This window comes from Bubalus kerabau, chromosome 9, assembly GCF_029407905.1.
Source record: "Bubalus kerabau isolate K-KA32 ecotype Philippines breed swamp buffalo chromosome 9, PCC_UOA_SB_1v2, whole genome shotgun sequence".
Taxonomy (NCBI): domain Eukaryota; kingdom Metazoa; phylum Chordata; class Mammalia; order Artiodactyla; family Bovidae; genus Bubalus; species Bubalus kerabau.
This window is the reverse complement of record NC_073632.1, coordinates 107,660,536-107,688,107: the sequence shown is the minus strand read 5'-3', so window position 1 is coordinate 107,688,107 and position 27,572 is coordinate 107,660,536. Positions and strand designations below refer to the sequence as shown.

General features: G+C 39.3%; 1 long non-coding RNA gene across 2 annotated transcripts in view; it reads right to left on the bottom strand.

Moving 5' to 3' along the window:
* Positions 1-4,027: 4,027 nt before the first annotated feature.
* The window catches only part of LOC129619496 (uncharacterized), a 38,871-nt gene continuing 15,326 nt past the window's right edge, over positions 4,028-27,572 (bottom strand). Inside the window, exons 3-4 of one of the 2 annotated variants that reach the window (XR_008697905.1) lie at positions 6,113-6,229; positions 4,028-4,859 (exon numbers count right to left, since the gene is read on the bottom strand). This is a non-coding gene — a long non-coding RNA (uncharacterized LOC129619496). The remainder of the gene's footprint in view (positions 4,860-6,112; positions 6,230-27,572) is intronic. The other variant, XR_008697906.1, reaches the window with a different exon arrangement.

Sequence of the window (27,572 nt, the reverse complement as noted above, 5' to 3'; positions counted from 1 at the left end):
AAATTTATATAATATTGTACAACTATACCCCAATACAAAATTAAATAAATAAAATGAGATTTATATGAAAAGACAAAGGCAAATTTTGCAATAGAAAAGTGGGAGGAATTAATCTACCCAATTTAAAAACTTACTAAACAGCTACAGCAATCAGCATGAGAGGTAGACACAGAATAAAGAAATCAGACATAGATCCACACCAATAGGCCCAACTGATTTTTTACAAGAGTACGAAAACAAGAGAAGAAGGTTAATTTTGTCAGTAACTGCTACCGGAACAACTGGATAACCATAGGCAAAAAATAATAAGAAACTTCAGTGTAAGCCTCACATCTTATACAAAAATGAGCACAAAATGAATCATAAACTTAAGTGTAAAATGAAAAATCACTGAGCTATCCCAAAAGTGAAAAAATAGGACCCAAGGCTACATAAAAAGTGACTAGCCTTGACATGTAAAGCACATGTTTTCAAAGGAAAACACAGGTAATACGCCTGATCAAAATTAAAACTTTTGTTCTACCAACGATCTTGTTAAGAGTACGAAAAGATATAGCTGGTTAAAAAAGGTTTTCCAAACCACATATCTGACAAAGGACCCCTCACTAGAATATATAAAAAACTTAAAAATTCAACAGTAAATAAACACTCTAATTAGAACATGGACACAAAATGTGAATAGACATTTTACAGAAGAAGGAATTTACATGACAAGTAAGTACATGAAAAGACGTTCAGTATCATTAGGCATCAGGGAAACGCAAATTAAACCCAAATATGATATCACTACACACCTCCCAGAATGACTGAAATATAATGCCAATAATAACAATAAAATATAATAAAATCACCAAAGATTCATAGCAGTTTTATTTCTAGCAACCCCAAACTGAAAACCACCCAGCTGTCCTTCAGTAGGTGAATGGTTAAATAAACAGTGGTCCATCCACACATGGAATCCTACTCAGCATTAAAAAAGAATGCACTATTCATGCCAGGGATGACTTCAATGAACCTCCAGAGAATTATGCTGAGCAAAAAAAAGGAAATCCCAATAGATTACATAGCACATGATCCCATCCATAGAACATTCTTGAAATGATAAAGTTATAGAGATGGGGAGCAGGTTAGTGATTGCAGGGTTTAGGGACGTGATGGGTGGGGAGGAGGGAAAGGGGTGTGTAGCTCTTACAGGGAGCAGGAGAAACTCTTATGGTGAAAAACGCAAGTTCTGTGTCTTGACTGATGGTTACACAGATCTGCTCATGTGATGAAACTGTGTAGAACTAAATGCACACACACACACACACACACACACAGTTCATGCATACAGCCTGGTTGTCATACCCGTACCACAATCATGCAAGATATTACCATCGGGGGTGAAGGGTATACACCACCACTCTGTGGTTTTTCTTGCAACTTCCTGTGAATCTACAATTATCTCCAAAGTAAAAAGTTTAAAAACATAATTTCTAATCGGCTATAGCCTGGAACAAAATAAAGTGTTTGAAAAAAATAAAACAAAATATGACACAAATGAATATACCTATGAACTAGAAACAGACTCACAGACAAAAATCAGTTTCCCTGGCCCCTTCCTTCACTATTCGGATGAAGTAAGTCTGGAGTGAGGTCCAATAACGCATATTTCTGACAAGTACTCTGATTTCAGGCACGTCCTGGGAAGGATTGCTCTAGGCTTTTCTAGTTCTTCACTTTGGAATTTCTGGCAGGACTATCAAATTTGACCAGGATGCTGAGTCTGTGAGGTATGACCTAAGAATTCTTCACAGAGTCCTTTTTACCCATAAACAAATATATCAGCTTCACGGTAATGAAAAGAAGCCCTCAGGCCCATTTCTTATCTAATACCCCATTTTTGGGAAAAGAATAAAGCAGTCCTTTTATTTAGCTGAAACATTTTCCCCATTAGAACCTTAAAAACAACACTGTTTTACAGACTTCTTATTATGGTGTTTTACGGTATGTGGTCAAAAGTTTCAATAAACTTCCTTAAGTTCTATTCCTGGCTGAAATTACCAGTCATCTCTTGAATATCTGTGTTCTGGAGTTGAGGAGAAAAGTTTACCTTTTGAAACAGCCAATGGGATTTAAATTTTAGGAACTACATTTGCACTTCCCTACCAAAATCCATAATGTAAAGGAATGGTTACCCTACTTGAGGAACTCACAGCTATATTTCATCAGAACTAGACGCTTGCAGAACAGGTCCATTCTCGGGTAACGTGCAAGGTTAACAGGGAGGCGATGTGTGTCCTCAGAGATAGGAAGGAGTTTTCTCCACAACGAGGCACAGCCTAGGGTCCTGACCCAGCCCAGGGGCTCCAGGCTCTGCATACAGGGCTATCCATTAGATGGTCATCTCTCCTCTTCCATGATTGGAACCCTTTGCAGGCAGGGCCTGGTGGCATTTCTGGTGAGTATCCTAGTACTTGGCAGGGCAGCTACCATAGGGTAGACGTTCCACATTACTTTTAAATGAGTATAAGTGAAAAAAATGAGAAAGAGAGTGTGTGGAAAAGCATTTTCAAGGATAAACCCAGAGAGAGAGACTCTGGAAGGCCACGTGATCCCATCCTCAGTCACAGAAGGAGAAGCACTTAGCACAGTGACCTCAAGGTCTGCACTGGAGCCAGAACGTGCCTGGAGATCTTCCTGTTGTTCTCAAAGATTTCATTCTCCAAAGATATCTCATCTGTGGTTTTCTTCTGTGTTTTATAGTAGCATAAAAGCAGTCAAAACATACTAACAGTCAAAGATACATTCACATACTTAAATATTGCTTATAATTTCGTCTCTCATATTTGATTGTACAGCAAGATTAGACAAGCCATTAAATACATGTGGTCTCAAGAATTGATTTAAAGTTGTATCAACACAAATTTTAAGAGAAAAGTGACAACAGACTCAACAATGTAGATCCCCACCTGCATGGAACAAAGAGCCTAAATTTAGCTAAGAGTCACTCTCCATCTGTGCATTTTAACAGACTACACCTACATGTACAAAAGGCAGCAAGAAAGGGAAAGGAAAGCCTATTAATAAGTAAGAAGTAGCTCAGATAGTAAAGAGTCCACCTGCAATAAAGGAGATCCAGGTTCAATACCTGCATCAGGAAGATCCCCTGGAGAAGGGAGTAGCGACTCATTTCAGTATTCTTGCCTGGAGAAGTCCATGGACAGTGGAGCCTGGCAGGCTACAGTCAGTGGGGTTGCATAGAGTAAGATGCGAACGAGCAACTTTCCTTCTTTTCACGTTTCTAGGCATGGGTTCTCAGAATTTCACAGAAGAAAACACTTTCCCTCAATACTACTTTTAAATTGATAAATTCACCAAACTTCTCAGATCGAAAATTTGTTCTAGGAAAAGCTTGATTTTAGCACCTCTCTACATTCTTTTACTTGATGAAAGTTTCTAAAGAGATATATTAAGACAATTTCTCATCTGTACACAAATAAAATTTTAGGTATATTTTTTTTAAACTTTTCCTTCTTGTTTCCATGGAGAAGGGAAAGGCTCCCCACTCCAGTACTCTGGCCTGGAGAACTCCATGGACTGTATTGTCCGTGGGGTCACAAAGAGTCAGACACGACTGAGTCACTTTCACTTTCACTCACTCTCTCTTGCTTCCTACCGTGATCTTTTGTTTAACCAACAAAGGAGAAAGAAATAAGACTTTTTCCAAAACCACTAGCCTTTCCACTACAACCACGAGCTTTTCCACTACTATGTCACTTTTTAAAATACCACCTCCCCAGTGGTAAGTGCTGAGGAGATGTGGAGTATTGCTTTGATTCTACTTCTTCTGCAAAATTAAGTTAATTCTTTAAAAATTAGGTATCCAGTGGTTCTTAACAGAGCACAATGATTAAAACAAGCCGTTAGTCAGGTGATTTTTTCCCTGCTTCTAGAAAAGAATCAGAGTATTCTAAACAGAGAGTGCTAATCCTCATGGCCCTTATGTAAAAAGCGCCTGCGGCCGGTGAAGGGTTACTGACCCAGAACAAATAAATTCATAAGCTTTAATAATCACATTTGGGTCACTTTATTTTAAAGCATGACATCCACAGCTTCGGCCGCCCTAGTGCACTGAATCGCTGTGGCCAGATGCTGGGAGCTCCCTGGCACAGCAACCATCTGTGAAGGTTCTCAGAAGTTTTTCATCTTAGGAAAGTCTCTTCTATCTTTTTGAAACCGGTTGTCGTCTTCTTCCCTCTCCAGTGCTTTAGGCCAATAAAGCCTCTCAGCATTCCTTTTGCAGATGACTGGGAGATTTCATGCGGATGAACAGCGAGGAAAGGAGCTTGAGCTGGGCAGGCATGATCGCCGTTCAGCGTGACTCCTCAGGAAGAAGGCGCAGTAGAGACCCAGACCCAGGTCGATCCGTGGGCAGTGACGCAGCTGGAGGCGTAGCCGGAAACCGCAGGGCGCTGGGTCGGAGGTGCCAGGGCATCGTGTCATTGAATTGGGTTTGCATGATTACTGAAGGGCCCGGGTTATGCACGCTGGATGAAGTTCCCGGAATGCTGGGGAACAGAGAAAGCCGGGGGTCAGAGAAAGGAGCCCTTGGCAAGGGCGCGGGATGGAGGGATGAATAGGAGGGAGGAGGCGAATCTGCACTGATGGCCAGGGCTCTGGCTTTGTGTTCGTGCAGATAAAATCCACTTCACACACTGCGTTCTCCTGACTGTCCACTGGCCTGGGACCCGGGCATCCCCAACATGAGAAACTCCAGGTCCTCACAGTGTCCTGGGTGTTGGCAGGCACAGCTTCTGTTCTCCAAACCACAAGAGGAGAAATATTAAAATGGAGGAAGGGAGCAAAATACAGGCATACTGTAAAAAAAAAAAAAAAAAATCTGTGAATGTTAAAATATTTTTACAGCCCTAGTATTAGCATGTTTTAGCAAAAGGAAGTGGGGAAATGCTGTTTCCACACACCCCCCCCCCTCCCCGCAACAGGCCTTTAGATAGAAATATTTTCTTCATTTCTCCAGAGGCTAATATTTATTTAACTGGGGTTTTGTAAGTTGAAATTAGAAGGCCTAATAGTGAAGAAATGAATTATATATACACATATATAGTAATTTTTATGTATGAAAGGATACAGAAAGTGGATTAAATGCATTTTTGCAGAGAGTATTATTTTTACCCTAAACCCTGCAGTGTACATTGATAAGATGGAACTCTTCTATCACCACAGCAGTTATCCACTTTAGGAAATTGACACTGATTTACCACTATTATATAACCTACTCCGATTTTTGAAATTGACCCAATAGTGTCCTTCAAACTGTTCCATCCAGGAGAAGATCCGGCCATGAGTCAGTTATTGTATGTAGGTGTCTTCAACCCTTTTTCATCCAAATCATTTCTTCAGACATTTTTTATAACCTTGAATTTTTTTTTAATTTTATTTAATTTTTTTAAATTGGTAGAAAAATTGCTTTACGGTTTTGAGTTGGTTTTAAATTGAATTTTTTTGTTACAGTGTCCCTCTTCCAATTTTAAACAGAGCATTCTTCACGTTGTTGTGTGATGTTTCGGCAGGACCGGACTCAGGATGTTGGTTCTCAGCTAGAACAGGCCAGAGGAGCTGCTGTGTCCTTCGCAAGGCCTTGTCCCTGGGGGCACATGGCCTCCATCCGTCCCTCAGTGATGACAGCCACAGACGCTCAACCAGCGTGGTATCCAGTGTCTTCACTGCATCGTTACCTTGTTTGGAAATGAAAAAGAATGTTGCAAGGAGCTACTTGATGCTTCTCATCAAAATGTCCTCCTGTATCTGTCATCCATTGGTGATTCTTGCATGATCCAATTTCATTTTGATATTTGAAAAGATGTTAACTTCGCAAGTCTGCCGTAGTCTCCACATTTTCCTCTTGACACATGACATTCTGCTGCAGAGAAGAGCTAGCCCTTCTTCCTATTTAGTTTGTTTACTTACCTGCTTACCTATTTATTACTCATGTGCACTCGTGAGTTTGGTGCTCAAGGTCATATCAGGTCTGAAATAAATGAATAACTTCTGTGTGTTTTAGATTTCATAAAATAAATTATATACACACAAATATAAAACGTGTGCTCACCTGTGTATGCATGTGCATCAACCCAAGGATGGGGAAGGAACACTAGAGGAATATGGATCATGTTGGCAGCATCACAAAAAAATTACAAAGAGCCCGTCGAGTCTCATGAATGGCATTCTACCAATTTAAAAAAATATATGTTGGCATTAAGTAAAACACATTTAGATTATTATCAGACTAGACAACTTCTAGGCTGCTCAAAATATACAAAACTGGGGGAAATGAAACGGTTGCTAGACTGTCTCCCACAGCAACTCATGGAGGATGCTTCTGAGCAAGACATTAAAATCCCCATGATTATTATTTAACATTTATTTGGCACCGTAAAAGCACACAGAGCTGTGTGGTAAATAAAGCCGTCCTAGCCTATAACACTGTGCCCCGAGGAACTCAGAGCCATGAAGCAATGGCCTAATTAGGCAGAGCCGCATGTGCCGTGGGGAGAAATTTCTTCAGTGTATACTGCTTTCATGACATACTTAGGAGGTTGCAGATGAGGTTTGTTTTGTTGTTTTAATCACTATCATGTTCAACTCTTTTTTGACCCATGGACTGCAGCCCACCAGGCTCCTCTGTTCATGGGATTCTCCAGACAAGACTACTAGAGTGGGTTGCCATTTCCTACTCCAGGGGAGATCTTCCCGACCCAGGGATTGAATGTTATCCCACCAGATGTTGAACACACAACAACTCTGGGTTTCTTTTCCCTTTACTTTTAAAGTCTCCCTATTTTAACGTTATTCTTATATATGAGATGTTCTATTGGAAATGTTTCAGGGGGCACTCAGGGAGATTCAGTGAGGGGTCCTTGGGACTCACCAAGCTAAAAGGACAGTGCATTAGATCTGGTTATGCCATAAATTACATTTGCTTCCTAAATATCGTTACTTTTTTCAAAAAAAGGATTAAAACCCCTCTCTTCATTGTGTCCTCCTCCACCAAGAAGACTGTTTCTCTTACAAACTGGATCAAATTTCTACACCTTATTTTTCCATCACTTCTGTTGTGCTTAGAATCTTCTATTTTCTTATCAAGTACTAGTATCAAGTGCTTCGTAGATGTTCGGTAGTCTAGATAGATACAGATATTAATGCTGTTAGGAAAATGCTAGTGCTTAAAATTGCATAATCTATATGCAACTATAGAACAAAATCCAAAGGGAAATAATACAAATAAAAGCTGTTTTGATCCCTTCCCATGCACAGTTCTACCCCTTAAGTGCCATTATTATAGAACAATTTTCTTGGATTCTCCAGCTTAAGGCTCTAAAAATCATTTTTAAAAGAAGTCAGATGTGTATCAAAAAACCAAAATATAATAAGAGGGCATGTAGATAGTTCTTAGTCTTTAAGTCATGAAAATACACATTTCAATGCTAATTTCAGGCCAATATTCAAAATTATATCATTCATTCTGACTATTTTATTATTAAATACATGATATTCTGAAATTATCTCCTCAAAAGGCTTAAAGGGACTTCCATCTCTAGTAGGCTAGGTGCCCTGGATGACTTCGATATTTTTGATAAAACAAAATACTGGAAGATAGACAATATTGAGTCACACTGTTGCACTGGCATAGAAGAAGGAATCTGCTGAGCTCTAAATAAAAATGAAAGCAGAAACCCGGGGAATAACCAGGAGCCAAAGCTGGCTTTGCCTGGGATTTCATCAGAAACCTGGAGGCCTTGAACATCTGCTTCAGTATGAAGGAAGAGAGAAAACGTAGGCCTGACCAAGGTGAGGAGTCTCCGAGGATGCTTCTCCTCATAAACCTGAGATCCTCAAGGAATCAAACCATTGTCCAGAAGGGAGATTGCTTGACTGCAATTTTGGTACTGTCTGGTTGGAGGGAAACGTATTTGTAATTTCACACAATGTATAGCCCCACATCACAATATTTGTGTGGAAGGAAGGAAGGAAGAAAAAGGAAGAGTGAATTTAAGGTTGTTTCAGGTTGGCAGGACACCAGGCCACTGGCAGAAATAGGTCCAAATCCCAGCTGAGTGAACCAGGTAGGAGACATTTACACACATAAATCCAGGGGAAAGAGCTGACATTTGCGTAAGTATAAACTCAGGCAGAAAGAAAGACACCACATAGGAGAGCCAGCTGAAACTGTAGACAGCAAAAGAGAATCCAAAATGGGAATTATCAGAATATAAATTTTGTCTCATATGTTTAAAGAAATAAGAGCTTGAAAATATAAACAAGCAGCAAGAGTTTATTCAAAAGCATGAAAATTTTCAAAAGAATAACATCATAACTTTATCTTCTACAAGTGAAATTAAAATTAAATGAATGCATTAGACAGAAAATTGAAGAAAATAAAAAAAAAAAAAAAAAAGAAGAAGAATTAGTGAACTGGCAGATAAAGAATGTAGCCACAGAGAAAAAATGATGAGGACTATGACAGGGAGATTGAGCCACAGGAAAAAAAGTGAAAAGTTTTGATTTCATCTAACTAGAATTCCAGAAGAAGAAAATAAAGAAAGGTTAAGAATCACTATTTAAAAGATAATGACAGCAGCGAAAAAGTCTCAGGGCTGTTGTGATTTATATCCAGGAAACCTATTGAGTTGCAGTCAACGCAAGTGAAATTCATAAAATTCATACTTATTTTTGTGAAACTGTGGAGCAGCCAAGGAGGGAAGACAATGAACTAGCCACCAGGCTGACCAATGATTTCTCAATGGTAAGAACAGAAGACATTGTTGTTTAGTCGCTAAGTCATGTCCAATTCTTAGTGACTCCATGGACTGTAGCCCACTAGGCTCCTCTGTTCATGGGCTATCCCAAGCAAAAAGACTGGAGTGAGTTGTCGTAAGTCAGAGTAATTGGCCTCTTCAAAGTGCTGATAGAAAATAGCTGTCAATCTAAATCCCTATGTCTTTCAAGAAGGGAAAAATAAAAATATATCCAGCTAGTCAAAATCGAACTTGTCACCAGCAGGGTCACTAAAGGACATTCTCAAGGGTGCATGTGAAGCAGAAGGAAGGTGACTTCGGTCTTAAAGTCTGGGATGTGTTGGTGAAGGGTAAGATGATGGGATGTGGGGACTTTCTGACCAGGATTTAAAGCCCCTCCATAGAACAGCTGCCTGCCTGAGACTTGTGTTTAGTGTTAAACGACTTAAGATCTTGAAGAGGTTAACAGTCTGGGGGCACCTAGAATGCCCTACCTATGTATAAGTAGGAGGAAAAGAACCTAAGGAACCTTCAGGAGGCACCATAAATTATGTCTAAGAGACATCTCAAAAGTGCTGTTCTGATACCAAATCTGTGATGCTCCTTTCAAACCTGATCCCATCTTTGCCAGCTGGCAACTCTGTTCTTCCAGTGGTTAATAAACTCTACTCTGCCTCTTTATCTAACATTCTATCAGGAAATCTCATTCACTGTGGTCTCCAAAAATATCAAGAGCTGGACCTCTTACTGCCATCTTTTCAGGGCATGTTCATCTCTCACCTGGAGTGTTGGGACTGCTTCTGCAGTCAGCCTGGATCCTCTTTCCAACCAAGCCAGCTGTTCCAAATGTAGTAGCAATTATACGTGTAGTCTTTTTAAAGCTTACGACAGGCCATGGTCCTTGTCTGTCTGACCTTCTAGCCACACCCATTATACCCTTGAGAAGCCCGAATCCCTAAATTACCCCAGACCCTGAATTGTTCCAGCCTCTATCACCTCCCTGACCTCTCCCAAGGCCTTGGCCTTCCTCTTTCCACACAAGCTTCCTTGCTTTTGTGATGTGTCTGAACATCATGTTGGCATGTTCTGAACTAAAAGACTAACCATTGCCTCTTTCTGGAAATTTCTTGCCCAGTTATTGCCCTGACTCCAGATAGCTACCTGATGGATCAACTAACTGAAACCTGCAACACCTCCCCAGAACTTCCCCACCTTTTTTTGTACTGTTTCCCCCATGACACCCATCACTATTACAACAGTATCTAGTTTAGCTATTTATTATGCTGAGTGGCTATTTTCTGTCTTCACTTTTGTTAAATATACATTCAGGGTTTTGATGGTTTTGTTTGCTGGCATATGCTAAGCTATGGCTGAATATTTGATGACTGAATGAAAAGCTACAACCATTTTACTTAAGACAGACAAAAATAAGGGAATATATAGCAAAATAGATAAATAAAGAAATTAAAGGTAAAATGAATAAAAGAAACCAAATTGCTGTTTTTAGCAAATATGACCATCTACAGTAGTCTCAAGAAATCTATAGGGAAATTACTACAATTAGTAAGAGAACTTGACATAATTGCTCTACACAAAATCAATACACCAAGGTAGAATTGCATTTCTATTCTATGACTGCAAAGTTATTTAAATCATTAAAAAGAAAATATTTTAAGTAGAAAAGAAAAACATATAGGACTTTCAGTTCAGTTCCGTCACTCAGTTGTGTCCGACTCTTTGTGACCCCATGAATTGCAGCACGCCAGGCCTCCCTGTCCATCACCAACTCCTGGAGTTCACTCAAACTCACGTCCATCGAGTCAGTGATGCTATCCAGCCATCTCATCCTCTGTCGTCCCCTTCTCCTCCTGCCCTCAATCCCTCCCAGCATCAGAGTCTTTTCCAATGAGTCAGCCCTTCGCATGAGGTGGCCAAAGTACTGGAGTTTCAGCTTCAGCATCAGTCCTTCCAATGAACACCCAGGACTGATCTCCTTTAGAATGGATTGGTTGGATCTCCTTGCAGCCCAAGGGACTCTCAAGAGTCTTCTCCAACATCGCAGTTCAAAAGCATCAATTCTTCGGTGCTCAGCTTTCTTCACAGTCCCACTCTCCCATCCATACATGACCACAGGAAAAACCATAGCCTTGACTAGACGGACCTTTGTTGGCAAAGTAATGTCTCTTCTTTTTAATATGCCATCTAGGTTGGTCATAACTTTCCTTCCAAGGAGTAAGTGTCTTTTAATTTCATGGCTGCAATCACCATCTGCAGTGATTTTGGTAATAAACTAAAAATTTTTTTAAATTAACATTCAGTTTCAATACCATCAAACCAAATATGTATAAGAAATTTAAAAACAAATACTAAAGAAAATCTAAGTTAAAGATGGGCGACTATAGTATCTCAGACAGTAAAGACCATCTGCAATGCTAGGAGACCTGGGTTCGATCACTGCCTGGGTCATGAAGATCCTCTGGAGAAAGAAATGGCAAGCCAACCTAGTATTCTTGCCTGGAGGATTCCACGGACAAAGGAGCCTGGTGGGGGTGGGGGCGGCTACAGTCCATGGAGTCACAAAGAGTCAGACATGACTGAATGACTAACTTTCATTTTCACTTTCAAATGAAAGATATGGCAATTTTAAAATGAAAACTTAATATTGGACATATAATTAATGCTGCACAAACTGATATATCAGTTTACTTCAGTGACTCAGTCATGCCTGACTGTTTGAGACCTCCATGGACTGCAGCACACTCGGTTTCCCTGTCCATCACCGACTCCCAAAGCTTGCTCAAACTCATGTCCATCGAGTCAATGATGCCATCCAACCATCTTATGCTCTGTTGTCCCCTTCTCCTCCTGCCTTCAGTCATCCCCAGCATCAGGGTCTTTTCAAATGAGTCAGTTCTTCACATCAGGTGGTCAAAATATTGGAGTTTCAGCTTCAGCATCAGTCCTTCCAATGAATATTCAGGACCGATTTCCTTTAGGATTGAGTGGCTTGATATCCTTGCAGTCCAAGGGACTCTCAATAGTCTCCTCCAAAAGCAGTTCAAAAGCATCAATTCTTCAGCACTCAGCTTTCTTTATGGTCTAACTCTCAGATCCATACATGACTACTGGAAAAACCATAGCTTTGACTAGATGGACTTTGTTGGCAAAATAGTGTCTCTGCTTTTTAATAGGCTGTCTAGGTTTGTCAGGAGAAGGCAATGGCACCCCACTCCAGCACTCTTGCCTGGAAAATCCCATGGATGGAGGAGCCTGGTAGGCTGCAGTCCATGGGGTCGCTAAGAGTCCGACATGACTGAGCGACTTCACTTTCACTTTTTACTTTCGTGCATTGGAGAGGGAAATGGCAACCCACTCCAGTGTTCTTGCCTGGAGAATCCCAGGGACAGGGAGCCTGGTGGGCTGCTGTCTATGGGGTTGCACAGAGTTGAACACGACTGAAGTGACTTAGCAGTAGCAGCTAGGTTTGTCATAGCTTTTCTTCCAAGGAGTAAGTGTCTTTTAATTTCATGGCTGTAGTCACCATCTGCAGTGATTTTGGAGCCCCCTCTCCCCGCAAAAAAAAAAAAAGAAAAAAGAAAAAAATCTCTCACTGTTTCCACTGTTTCTCCATCTGGTCTGCCATGAAGTGATGGGACAGGATGCCATGATCTTAGTTTTCTGAATGTTGTGTTTTAAGCCAACTTTTTCACTTTCCTCTTTCACTATCATCAAGAGGCTCTTTAGTTCTTCTTTGTTTTCCACCATAAGTTTGGTGTCCTCTACATATCTGAGGTTATTGATATTTCTCCTGGCAATCTTGATTCCAGCTTGTGCTTCATCCAGCCCAGCATTTCACATGATGTACTCTGCATATAAGTTAAATAAACAGGGTGGAGACATACAACCTCAACATACTCCTTTCCCAATTTTGAACCAGTCCATTGTTCCATGTCCAGTTCTAACTGCTGTTTCTTGACCTGCATACAGATTTCTCAGAAAGCAGGTAAGGTTGTCTGTTATTCCCATCTCTTTAAGAATTTTCCTGAGTTTGTTGTGGTCCACACAATCAAAGGCTTTCGCATAGTCAATAAAGCAGAAGCAGATATTTTTCTGTAACTCTCTTGCTTTTTCTATGATCCAGTGGATGTTGGCAATTTGACCTCTGGTTCCTTATATAAATCCAGCTTGAACTTTCAGAAGTTCATGGTTCACATACTGTTGAAGCTTCACTTGGAGAATTTTGAGCATTACTTTGGTAACATGTGAGATGAGTGCAATTGTGTGGTAGTTTGAACATTCTTTGGCATTGCCTTTCTTTGGGATTGGAATGAAATCTGACCTTTTCCAGTCCTGTGGCCACTGCTGAGTTTTCCAAATTTGTTGGCATATTGAATGCAGCACTTTCACAGCATCATCTTTCAGGATTTGAAATAGCTCAACTGGAGTTCCATCACCTACACTAGCTTTGCTCGTAGTGATGCTTACTAAGGCCCTTTTGACTTCACATTCCAGGATGACTGGCTCTAGGTGAGTGATCACACCATCGTGATTATCTGGGTTCTGAAGATTATTTTTTGCACAGTTCTGTGTACTCTTGCCACCTCTTCTTGATATCTTCTGTTTCTGTTAGGTCCATACCATTTTTGTTCTTATTGTACCCATCTTTTCATGAAATGTTCTCTTGGTATATCTAATTTTCTTGAAGAGATCTCTAGTCTTTCCCATTCTGTTGTGTTCTTTTTTTTTTTTTTTTTTTTTTTGCATTGATCACTAAGGAAGGCTTTCTTATCTCTCCTTGCTATTCTTTGGAACTCTGCATTCAGATGGATATATCTGTGATTTTCTCCTTTGCCTTTAGCTCCTCTTCTTTTCTCAGCTATTTGTTAGTCCTTTTCAGACAACTATTTTGCCTTTTTGCATTTCTTTTTCTTGGAAATGGTCTTGATCACTGGCTCCTGTACAATGTCACAAACTACTGTCAATAGTTAATCAGGCACTCTATCAGATCTAATCCCTTTAATCTATTTGTCACTTCCACTGTATAATCATAAGGGATTTGATTTAGGTAGTATCTGAATGGTCTAGTGGTCTTCCCTACTTTCTTCAATTTATGTCTAAATTTGGCAATAAGGAGTTCACGATATGAGCCACAGTCAGCCCCCAGTCTTGTTTTTGCTGATTGTATAGAGCTTCTCCATCTTTGGCTTCAAAGAATATAATTAATCTGATTTTGGTATTGACCACCTGGCAATGTCGATGTGTAGAGTCGTCTCTTGCGTTGTTAAAAGAGGGTTTTTGCTATGACCGGTGTGTTGTCTTGACAAAATTCTGTTAACCTTTTGCCCTGCTTCGTTTTGTACTCCACGGCCAAATTTGCCAGGTATCTCTTGACTTCCTACTTTTGCATTCCAGTCCCCTATAATGAAAAAGATATCTTTTGTGGGTATTCTATAAGGTGTTGTATGTCTTCATAGAACCATTCAACTTCAGCTTCTTCAGCATTACTGGTCAGGGCATAGACTTGAATTACTGTAATATCAAATGGTTCTTTGCCTTGGAAATGACTCAGGATCATTCTGTCATTTTTGAGTTGCATCCAAGTACTGCATTTCGGACTCTTTTGTTGACTACGAAGGCACTCCATTTCTTCTAAGTGATTCTTGCCCACAGTAGTAGATATAATGGTCATATGCATTAAATTCACCTATTCCAGTCCATTTTAGTTTGCTGATTCCTAAAATGCCAATGTTCACTCTTGCCATCTCCTGCTTGACTGCTTCCAATTTACCCTGATTCATGGACCTAACATTCCAGGTTCCTATACAATATTATTCTTTACAGCAGTGGACTTTACTTCCATCACCAGTCACATTCACAGCTGGGTGTTGTTTTTCCTTTGGCTCCATCTCTTCATTTTTTCTGGAGTTATTTCTCCACTCTTCTCCAGTAGCATATTGGGCACCTACCCACCTGGGGAGTTCATTCAGTGTTCTATCTTTTTGCCTTTTCGTACTGTTCATGGGGTTCTCAAGGCAAGAATATTGAAGTGGTTTGCCATTCCCTTCTCTAGTGAACCACATTTTGTCAGAACTCACCACCATGACCAATTTGTCTTGGGTGGCCCTACATGGCATGGCTCATAGTTTCATTAAGTTAGTCAAGGCTGTGGTCCATATGATCAGTTTGATTAGTTCTGTGATTGTGGTTTTCATTCTGTCTGCCCTCTGATGGATAAGGATAAGAGGCTTATGGAAGCTTCCTGATGGGGGAGACTGACTGTGGGGGAAACTGGTGTATAATTTCAGTGCAATTCAAACAAGTCTCCCAACATAGTTTTCACAAACTTCATGAACTATTTCTAAAATTTAGAAGGAAGACAAATGACCAAGGATCACCAAGGCACTGTTGAAGAAGAATAAGGTGGAAGTAATTGCTCAACTAGATATTATAGTGTAATATTAATTAAATTACAAATGTTTAATAAAGAAACTGTCATAAAGATAAATTGTTAAATAAGATTAATTAAAACAGATATAAACCCTAAAGCAGATTTAAACATTCAGAATGCCCAGAAACAAACCCATCACTGTGGCAAAGATCCATCCTGGAGGGTGCAGGGCAGATGAGTGGGAAATGGATGACGTCTACGGCAAACAGTTAATTCATCTTGAAAAACAAGGTTGTTTGCCCTGAGCGTTTTTAGGAAAAACGTGAGAGAGTCTTACAGTCTATAGGTAGCAAAATATTTCTTAAGCAAGACCCCTTCAAAAGGCAGAAGATATTGACAATTTTGACTACTATAGAATGAAAAGGCTTTTATTCATTAAAAGATACTGTCAAGCAAAACGGCAAGCCACAAATTGAGAGAGGATATTTTGAGCACTTAAAATGAATAAAGAACTGACATTCATAGAATTAAAAAATATTTTCACTAATCAATAAGAAAAACACAAACAATCCGATGGAAAAACTAGCCCCCAAAAAAGGACATGAATAGGTATTTTCTGAAGTGGAATATGAGTGGCCCGCATTCTATGAGAGTCATCCAGAGTACAAATCAGGAAAATAGAAATGAAGTCCACAATTCAAATCTCTTCCTCTTCCAACAAACTGTCAAAAATTAAAGTCTGATAAAATCAAGTTGGAGAAGATATAGAAGAATGAGAAAGCATACATGCATCAGTGTAAATTGGTAATGTATGGGATTGGTCATTGTACCAATAAATGTAAATTGGTACAATATGGGATTATCTTGAAAAACTGAACATGCTTATGACTAAATATTCCTCCAGTGAAATATTGTCCATGGGACCATGAAGTTATATAAGAATGTTCTCTGAGTTCTTTTTAAGAAAAGGAGGCAAATAATTGGAATGCCTATCAGTAGCAGAACTGACAAATCAGTTGCAAAATATCTCTTTAGTAGAATATTCCAGAGCAGTAAAAAATAAATTAATAAATTAACCAGAACCAAATACATCACTGTGGAGAAATCTCCAGAACATAATGTAGAGAAAAATAAGTCACACAGGAGTTCATGTAGTAAGACCCCATTTACAGGTAGTTCAAAGCAGACACATTCAACAGAATTTATTGTTTAGGAATGTATACATAGACGGCAATAGAACAATAAAGAAAATAAAGGAATGATTACGTGAAATTCAAGAAAATGGATACCTCTAGACAGGATGCAAAGTCAGGCAGAGGCATAAAATGATTAGGTAAAGTATCAATCATAATCTTTTTTAAAAACTAGGTCCTTAGTACAAGTTTGTTTTTCTTTTAACTTTATGTAATCTATTATGTCCTCTCTTTGCGTCTCATAACACGCTTGCTTTAAAAAGTCAATGTATCAAATTTATAAGCTGTCAAGCTGTCATGTGCTTTTAGGTTATAACATTGGCACAGAATAAGCTTATCTTTTTCATCTGACTTGATGCTGTGTCTTTCCTTAGACATCCAAAGTAACATACTAATCTCAGCCCACGTCCACAAATTAAATACAAGTGAAAATGTCCACTCAGAGGCCCACTTTGGGGTTTTAGTGTTCTTTTTGGAGCATTTACTGAAACAAAGTTCTCTATGACATGAAAATAGATCCTGGATTCTAATTGGAAAGTTCCCCATCAGAATCAAACTAGACAACTAGAGATAAACATGTACCCGTGCAGTCCTCCAAGGTACAGGTCAGTCTTCCTATTTCAGTTTCAAGAATTTTGTGTTACTGTGTGAATCTGGCCCATGTAAACTAGAAAATGGTTAAAACCGTACTTTTGCAAATTTAAGACATGTTATTCTCAAATGCCAACATGAAAAGGTCAAAAAGATAAAAACATGAATAAAACGTGGGCAAGTATATATAAAATACATAAAATGAAGATACGTTCTAATACTTTTACTTTATGCAAGAATGCTGTTGCTAAAAGTTATGTGTACACTTTCTAGAAATTAAAAGTTAAATTATAGGACACTGTCATTTACAAGTTTACATTTTTTTAGGCAATTACCACAATTCTTCATCATTAACTGACAAGATATATAAGTAATTTTAGCACTCAAGAATGGTCTCTGAAACACCACTGGAATTTTATAAGTCAATATAAAATGGCACTAATATTAATTCTATTAAATATTTTACTTGCAAATCAATTTACTCAAGTTCGCTTAGAGCAAGTGGCATAATGCAGTTGCAAATTGTATTACAAGTAGATTTTCTCTAAATAATCATTCTCAGTTCCATGCCTCCAACTAAATAATCCTGAGATGTCTGCATTCGATTATTTGGAAAATAATAATTATAACAATTATAGTATTTCCTGGGGGACAAATAATCTAGCAAATTAAATCCAGTGAAATATAAATATGTCACCATTATCTTTTAATATTTGTGAATGGAATCAGGGAATACAGAAGCTATTATTCAATAAATAAATAAGTATGGACTTACTGTTAGCACTGAACAGTAACCATACAGATGTGTCCAGGGCTATTTAACAAGGTTCCTTGTAATTCCATAGCAAAGAATTAATGAGGAGATTTGTGTTAAACCAGGATCTGACCCTGAATAAAACAATCTTTATTTTCAGCTTCAACATAACAACATACTGTTGCTTAAATATGCTTGTGGATTTACTAAACTGTTATCCTTGCTCAGACGAAAATGAAAGCAGAGGGAAGTGGTGTGGTTTTTAGAACCATGAAAACAAACTAAAAAGTCTCTCATCTCAAGGATCTATGCTTCAGGCACCTCCTCTCCAAGTCTGTGTCCAGTTAAATTGAAAAGCTTGTGTTAGTCGCTTTGTGACGTCCAGCTCTTTGTGACCCGTGGACTGTAACCCACCAGGCTTCTATGGCCATAGGATTCTCCAGGCACGAATACTGGAGTGGGTAGCCTTTCCCTTCTCCAGGGGATCTTCCCAACCCAAGGATTAAACCCAGGTTTCCCTCATTGTAGGCAGATTCTGTGCTGTCTGTGCCACCAGGGAAGCCCCAAGTAGCTTATGTGGTCCCAAAACAAATAGACTACCCCAAATCTTTGCAGTATAGCCAATCTGGATGATTCAGGGATTATCTCACAAAACCAGGGTCAACATCGCACAAGCTCAAAGTCACTCGGTTGATGAACGTAATGGATGAAGTATGGTGAGTAGAAGCTGAAACCTTGTCATTTCTTTTCACACCACAAGTACTTCCCTGTGGTCACTTTTTTTTTTATTGTCTATAAGGTATCTTTATCTGTAAGCTTTATTAACTCTTGGAATGTCCTGTAAGAGGCAATATTTTCCATCAATTCATATATATTATCATAAGGCCAAACCTAAGATGTAAATCTTGTAGAAACTGAGGCATCAGTTAGCAAGAAGAATAGTTTCCAGAATGGTTATTGCTGAATTTTTTTTTTTTTTTTTTTTTGGCAGGGGAAGGGAAGACACTGAGATGCCCTTAAATAAGTCATGTGGGTGTGAAACCATTCATACTGTGAATAAGGTCAGTCAAGGGTTAGCCTCATATCTCAAGCTCATTTCAGTGCCACTCAAGGAAGAGATGGGACGCAGCCCCCCAGCCCACTATGGCTTTCTCACCTCTACTTCTGTCAGCTGAGAGGTTCTATTAATGGTAGAGATTTATGAGTGCCTATGACTTCTTAATTTACCTGGCTGTACTTCATCATTCCTCTTGATGAAGTAAGCACACTGGCACACATTCTATTTTTTATTTCCCACCAAATAGGTCACCATCTGGCTTTTATTAATTGAACATTCAATTGTTATTTAATCATCTATACACCTGAAGCTGTAAGAAATGACACAGGGTAATTCCATTTACTCTTTACCTGGTTTCCCCCTATGGTACTGTCTTACAGATATGGATGGACAGAGTTGATACAGAACATTTGCATCATCACAAGGATCCCTCATGTCTATGCACTCCCCTTCCTGTCTCCTCTGTCCTTAGCTCCTGGCAACCACAAATGTACTTTCTGAATAGTATTGCATGTTTTGGATATAACAAATTTTGTTTAGACATTGATGCATTGACAAGCATCTCTATTGTTTCCAGTTTGAGGCTGTTCTGAATAAAGCTATGTTGAGGACTGTGGATGAGCTGTTGTGTGAATGCATGCCTTTATTTCCCTGGGAAATAAAATATTGCCTAAATATTTCTCTCAGCTTTGACCTTGTTTCCTCTAAGCTAATGGAACCTCTTCCTTCCCCTTTACCAAGGTAGCTCTTCCTGTTCATTCAGGACTAAAGTTAAATCACTTCTTCATGAACCACATGTGTACAAAGCTTCCTGAGATATACCACAAAATTGCATAAATCCCTGATCCGCAAGACAGGCTTAGGCTCCTCCCCATGTGCTCAGTGCCTACTCTCTACCCCAGAAGTGCATCTTAATGTTCTGGATTACCTCATTACTTGACATTCTGTCTCTACCACTAAGTTCATGATCAGTAGAGACTCATGTGGCTTACCTTTGTGTGTTAATCGCTACCATTCACAGTTCCTGGCACATAAAAGGGTCTCAGCAAAGCATACTGAATTCAAAGAGAACTGAGCCCACCTGCACGTAGAAGCTGTATTAGACATAATAACCACTGAATCGTTACTCTCAGATCCCAAGACATTAGACCTGGAACTATCCTGCCTCCTGGAGCTCTTAGGAGCTCTTAGGAGCTATTGTTATCCTTTCAATAGATACTACCTCTCATTTCGCTGTTACAATAGCTCTAGCTTGGTTTTAAAAATACTTCTCTTTGGTAGTATGAAGAAGGGTCTAGACTGTTCTCTTCTCTCCGGGTGGACTGTTTCCTCAGAAGAGGGAATACGACCCGCAGTGACTGAGCTGATAAGCCACGGCTCAGGTGGCCATGAGGGAAGGGGCATTCAAGTGCCAGCTCCATCTCAGGAGAATCTCAGAGAAGTGGCTGGATTGGGGTCAGCTGGGGTCACATAACAATTCCTGAACTAATTACTGGGATAAAAGCCCCCAGAGTGGTGGGGGCTGGGCAGCTGGGGTTGGAACAGATGCACTTGGACAGGACAGATCCCACGAAGGAAGAGGAACCACTTCTCCCATCAGGGGGGAGTCAGAGAGGTCAGAGGAACCTCAGAGGCCCACAGGTAACTACTTATTGCATTGACTTCACTTCACTGCACCCCTCCTCAATTCTTAGCAACCTAGGACCCCTATGTTGGTGGGATAAGGAGGACAACTTGAAAACATACAGTACATAAAGCCACCTCTTTTGTGTGTATTGGGCTCAGGAGGTTGAGGAAAATATTTTTTTTCCCCTAAAAAAAATGTAGTCTGATACAAGGTTTTCCAATAAATTTTATTATGTCCCAGAAATAGAAATCTTAAAACTAGAATTTTGACTTGTTGGTCTCATATATCAACTAACACAAGTGCTTAGAGTCTTAAGTCATTTCCTAGGTAATGGAGCTCAAACTGCACCTCATGTAGTCATCACTTCTAGCTTTTCTGTAGCACTGATCCCAGCTTCTGTGCGAAGACTTTGAGTGATGAGAAACTCATTGCTTTGCAAACAAACAGAAAATAAAAACAGACTACTATGACAACTATAATTATTAGGGATATACTGCTTACGATAAGTCTACTTTTTCTTTCTCACTCTTACCATCTAGTCTTCTCTAGTTTGCTCTCTGCAGTATTACAGAATAAATGTTCCATCTTCTACATGACAACATTTGACTATTTGAAGACAGATACTTTGTGTCCTCATCGCCCTCTCTTTTTCAGGGTAAATATCCCCATGTCTTACTGTTATGAAATCATATAACAAAACTTATGATCAAAACAAAACTTATGATCAAAACAGCAACTTGGTAGTCTTGACATCACCATGTGAATTTTAAAAATACATTGGTTAGCCTTTGTAATTTTCATTATTCATGAGTCACTTTGAAAGTCATGCCATGTATTGACTTACAGTTTTTAGAGAATTATTTTATTTGAGTTGCAAAAGCATATCCTTCGACCAATAAGTGCCCCCCCAGTTCCAGGCCATCGAGTGTGTAGAAGGATAAATGCATATGTCACATTGTATTTGGGGATTTGAAGATGAGGATCTTCACACAGCCATCCCTGGGAACTCTTAAATGTCTCTTCTGTGTATAGTAAATATGCTACAGTTTAATTTCGTTTGAGTAAAAGGTTGGTCATTGTTCGTGTCCCTGGTGCTTGCATTGGTTCACACATCACATCAACCCGGGAGAGTAATTACCCTTCCTCAGGCCAACAAAACTTGATAAATTGTAAAAGCCTTCCAGTGGAAGTCTTCCCATCACCCAGTGGCAGTAATAAATCAACCAAGCAATGCCATCCAGAAGTCACTTCATTATGGAGTGTACACTGAGGAAATGACTTTCTGCATTAAGCAGAAAGCATTGCTTACTTAGGAGGGAAGGGCTATTATAGTCAAAGGAAAAACTTGACCTTAAAGTACTGCTGCGTCCCTTGATGTCTAATTGGCATTTAAAAAATAATCATTGTAGACAATATATTGGGATCTTTTCTGCTTCCGTACGGATCCTGCTGGAAGCACTTTTTCCTAGGCCCTGGGAGAACAAAGCTGCAGCATCACCTCTTGCTTGGGGTGTGTAGGAAGTCCTCCTTGCCTGTTGGCTCCTACAGCCGTGTTCCCTGTGCTCTCCTGCCCAGGGCTCCCTGACCTCTCTCTGTACTTCTTGTGCTCCTGCAAAACCCTCAACTCTTTTTTTTCCTGAGTGCCTTTCCACTGATTTTTTTTAAAAAACAAAACCGAGAATTATTACTGCATCCTTAAAGACCCTGCATGATCTAGCTCTATCTTTATCTGTGATGTGGCTTTCTCTGTAGAGTCCCATAGAGGTGAAAGGTCTATTTGCTTTCCAGAGAGCAAATAAGAGCCCTGCGAAGCCTTAGCCCTGCGGAGTGGACTTCACCAGGCGCTTTCTCCACTTGGCAGCTCTGCCTTTCCTTTGGGTTCTCCTTTCCTGGGGGTGAGTAACTAAGTGCACTCCGTATTAGAGAAGAGGGATTAAGTCCATCCTCCCAGAGGAGAAGGATCTAGGCATACTGCTTGCAATTCTTCTGTGAGAAGTATTTGTCTCTTTCCATTTATTTTTTTACATAATCATTTCTTTATAAAGTATGGGCTCAAGGATATGTATTATTATTTGGATATTATCTAAGACAAATTGTTTTTGTTGTTGCTTGGTTTCTACTAGCTGCTTTGGCTACTGGAAATTCCTTCAAGTTGTCTTTGCTCAGTTTAGTTAGAGTCTCTGTCTTTTCTTTAAGCCTTTTCTCAGACATATATATTGTAAATATATGCTTCCTGGCTATGGCCTTTTCTTCCATTCAATGCAAGTTCTGAATTTTAATTAATCCCAATTTATACACCCATTTAAGGTCTTTTTTTTTTTTAAGTCAGAAAACTAGAAATAGAAAGAAACTGCTGTGATCTACACTAAAGGATGTCTACAAATAAAACCATACAACTTTCAAACTTAATGGTTAAATATTAGAAACCTTCTGCTAGGTCAGGAACAAGAAAGGAATATCCACCATCACCACTTAACACCATGAGTGTAAAAAAAGGTTGTTGGCAAGAAGTGTATATTTACAATATACATGTCTGAAAAATACTGAACACTGTACTGTATCCTGGCCAGTAGAAAAAGAAGGAAAAGGCACCATTAAAGTTGAAAAAGAAAAAAAAAGCCATTATTTACAGATGACATGTTTATGCATGCAGAAAGCTAAAAGAATCTACTAAAGAAATAACAAAAATAGCAAGTGTATCGGAGAAGGCAATGGCACCCCACTCCAGTACTCTTGCCTGGAGAATCCCATGGACGGAGGAGCCTGGTAGGCTCTAGCCCATGGGGTCGCTAAGAGTCGGACACAACTGACTAACTTCACTTTCACTTTTCACTTTCATGCATTGGAGAAGGAAATGGCACCCCACTCCAGTACTCTTGCCTTGAGAATCCCAGGGACGGGAGAGATTGGTGGGCTGCCATCTATGGGGTCGTACAGAATCGGACACGACTGAAGCGACTTAGCAGCAGCAGCAGCAGCAAGTGTATACAACAATGTTGGTGAATAGAAGGTCAATATATAAAAATCAACTTTATTTCTATATAATAATAAAAAAACATGGAAAATAAAATTTTTAAATACCACTTACAAGAGAATGAAAAATTAAATAACTAAAATTTAAAAAAATTTAATGACATCAAAATATAACTAAAGAAAATGAAAGATTACCTAAATAAGTTGAAAGGCACACCATGTTGATGGATTGGATACCTCAATATCATTAAGAAACTCAATTATCCTTTAATTCCAAGATTCAATGAAATTCCAATAAAAATCCCAGAAGGTTTATTTTGCAGAAATTGTAAAACAACTTAATTTTAAAATCTACGTACAAACAGGAAAGATCTATGCCAAGCTAGTGCTCATAAGGAGTAAACCTGGAGAACATACAACCCTGGCGTCAATAAGGGGTGGTGGTGGTGAGGGTAGACACACAGACCACCGTAACAGACAGACAGCACAGTGGGGTCCCCAGCACACAGTCACCAGGCCTACGACGAAAGCTCCATTGCAGCCCATTTGGGAAAGAAAGATCTTGCCAATTAATTGTAGTCCATTAATTAGAAGTGGAAAAATGTCTTGATCTCCGCACCTAACACTATAGACCCAACCAATTTGAGAAAAAAAAGATAATATAAATAAAAAGTTAAAACAAAAACTAAAAACTAAAAGAAAAGCAAACAATATCATCATGATTTGAGGGGCAAATATCTTTTTATTAAACAGCACTCCAAAACCACTAATCATAAAGGCATTTTTTTTCTGAAAAAATGTATTTCTGAATATCTTCTTGAATTTCCTCATTTGTGTATCATGCACACATTTTGTTTTGGTAATTCTTTATCCTTTTGCTTAGAACTCAACCTTTTACTTAAAATTTTAAAATGAGATCTGACTAAATATTACTTAATATTTCTTTCTCCTCTAGTACACTATGATTCCAATATATTGAAGAAGATCATTCCCCCTCTAAGCATTTAATTTTTAAAATACAAGATTATAAGATGATATTTAAGTAACAGGTTCAGTTATAAAAGCCTTCGTGATTTTGAATGACTAAAAGCTCTTCTGTATAACAGTCACACTTTTCAACTGCTAGCAAATTTGCTAGTTACCAAGCGGAAGACCATTTCTGTTCTGTATTTCTGCTTCATGGGAGATGTTCTCAATATCAAGAAGGTATTTCAGCTACTGAAATTCCAACTGAATCCCAACAATGGGATAAAATATTCCTAACTAACATAGGTTTAGTACAGAGACCAATTATAGAATACTATGGGCCTGTATTCATCATCATTTGAAGAGTTAACACACTTTACCTAAATGGTGTTTCCCTTTTGATCCTATATATAACTGACTTATTAATAGAATAATTGTAAAAACACTTTCAATACTTAGTGAAGTGACTATATATATAAAGAGCAATGCTAAAAATTGTATTATATGCATAATCATATACAAATTATATACAAAATTCTGAGTAATATACATCTATTCTCAGCTTTTTATATCTTTATAAAACTATATATATAAACAGAAAAACAGATGTAGAAGGGATGGAAGCCAGAAATTTATTTAACTTTGCTCCTTGGCATTTCAATGTAGGCAATGAAATAGGCACTTTACTCAATGATTCTGATGTGATATGATCTCCAGTGTTACATGGAAACTAACACCCATACAAACACATAAACTACAAAACTCTGAAGACTTAGTATTATATATATATATAGGTTTTCAGTGAGGGTGTTTATGTGTGTTAAAGGAAGCAGACAGCTTAATGGGCTTGAAAAAGATATTGGTGGAGTATTCTTATTTTGGTCCGTATAGCCAAAGCTATGGTTTTACCAGAACTCATGTACCAATGTGAGAGTTGGACTATAAAGAAGGCTGAATGATGAAGAATTGATGCCTTTGAACTGTGGTATTGGAGAAGACTCTTGAGAGTCCCTTGGACTGCAAAGAGATCAAACCAGTCCATCCTAAAGGAAATCAGTCCTGAATATTCAATGGAAGGACTGATGCGGAAGCTGAAGCTCCAATACTTTGGCCAGCTGATGCAAAAAGCCGACTCACTAGAAAAGACCCTGATGCTGGAAAAGATTGAAGGCAGTCAGAGGAGGGGACAACAGAGGATGAGATGGTTGGATGGCATCACCGACTTGAAGGACATGAGTTTGAGCAAGCTCCAGAAATTGGTGATGGACAGGGAGGCCTGGCCTGCTGCAGACCATGGGTCACAAAGAGTCAGACATGACTGAGCAACTGAACAACAACAAAATTCTTATTTAGAAAAAAATGTAAATAGTATTCATTGGTTCAGTTCAGTTCAGTTTAGTCGCTCAGTCGTGTCCAACTCTTTGCGACCCCATGAACCACAGCACACCAGGCCTCCCTGTCCATCACCAACTCCCAGAGTCCGCCCAAACCCATGTCCATCTAGTCGGTGGTGTCATCCAACCATCTCATCCTCTGTTGTTCCCTTCTCCTCTGGCCCCCAATCCCTCCCAGCATCAGGGTCTTTTCAAATCAATCATCTCTTTGCATGAGGTGGCCAAAATATTGGGCTTTCAGCTTCAACATCAGTCCCTCCAATGAACACCCAGGACTGATTTCCTTTAGAATGGACTGTTTGGATCTCTTTGCAGTCCCAGGGACTCTCAAGAGTCTTCTCCAACACCACAGTTCAAAAGCATCCATTCTTCAACACACAGCCCTCACAGTCCAACTCTCACATCCATACATGACCACAGGAAAAACCATAGCCTTGACTAGACGGACCTTTGTTGGCAAAATAATGTCTGCTTTTGAATATGCCATCTAGGTTGGTCATAACTTTCCTTCCAAGGAGTAAGCATCTTTTAATTTCATGGCTGCAGTCACCATCTGCAGTGATTTTGGAGCCCAGAAAAATAAAGTCTGACACTGTTTCCACTGTTTCCCCATCTATTTCCCATGAAGTGATGGGACCGGATGCCATGATCTTAGTTTTCTGAATATTGAGCTTTAAGCCAACTTTTTCACTCTCCTCTTTCACTTTCATCAAAAGGCTCTTTAGTTCCTCTTCACTTTCTGCCATAGGGTGGTGTCATCTGCATATCTGAGGTTATTGATATTTCTCCTGGCAATCTTGATTCCAGCTTGTGCTTCTTCCAGCCCAGCATTTCTCATGATGTACTCTGCATATAAGTTAAATGAGCAGGGTGACAATATACAGCCTTGACATACTCCTTTTCCTATTTGGAACCAGTCTGTTCTTCCATGTCCAGTTCTAACTGTTGCTTCCTGACCTGCATACAGATTTCTCAAGAGGCAGGTCAGGTGCTCTGGTATTCCCATCTCTTTCAGAATTTTCCACAGTTTGTTGTGATCCACACAGGCTTTGGCATAGTCAATACAGCAGAAATAGATGTTTTTCTGGAACTTTCTTGCTTTTTCGATGATCCAGGAGGTGTTGGCAACTTGATCTCTGGTTCCTCTGCCTTTTCTAAAACCAGCTTGAACATCCAGAATTTCATGGTTCACGTATGCTGAAGCCTGGCTTGGAGAATTTGGAGCATTACTTTACTAGCTTGTGAGATGAGTGTAATTGTGTGGTAGTTTGAGCATTCTTTGGCATTGCCTTTCTTTGGGATTGGAATGAAAACTGACCTTTTCCAGTCCTGTGGCCACTGCTGAGTTTTCCAAATCTGCTGGCATATTGAATGCAGCACTTTCACAGCATCATCTTTTAGGATTTGAAATAACTCAACTAGAATTCCATCACCTCCACTAGCGTTGTTCATAGTGATGCTTCCTAAGGCCCACCTCACTTCACATTCCAGGATGTCTGGCTCTAGGTGAGTGTGAGTGATCACACCTTTGTGATTATCTTGGTCATGAAGATCTTTTTTGTACAGTTCTTCTGTGTATTCTTGCCACCTCTTCTTAATGTCTTGTGCTTCTGTTAGGTCCATACTATTTCTGTCCTTTATTGAGCCCATCTTTGCATGAAATGTTCCCTTGGTATCTCTAATTTTCTTGAAGAGATCTCTAGTCTTTCCCATTCTATTATTTTCTTCTATTTCTTTGCATTGATCACGGAGGAAGGCTTTCTTCTCTCTACTTGCTATTCTTTGGAACTCTGCATTCAAATGGGTATATCTTTCTCTTCTCACAGCTATT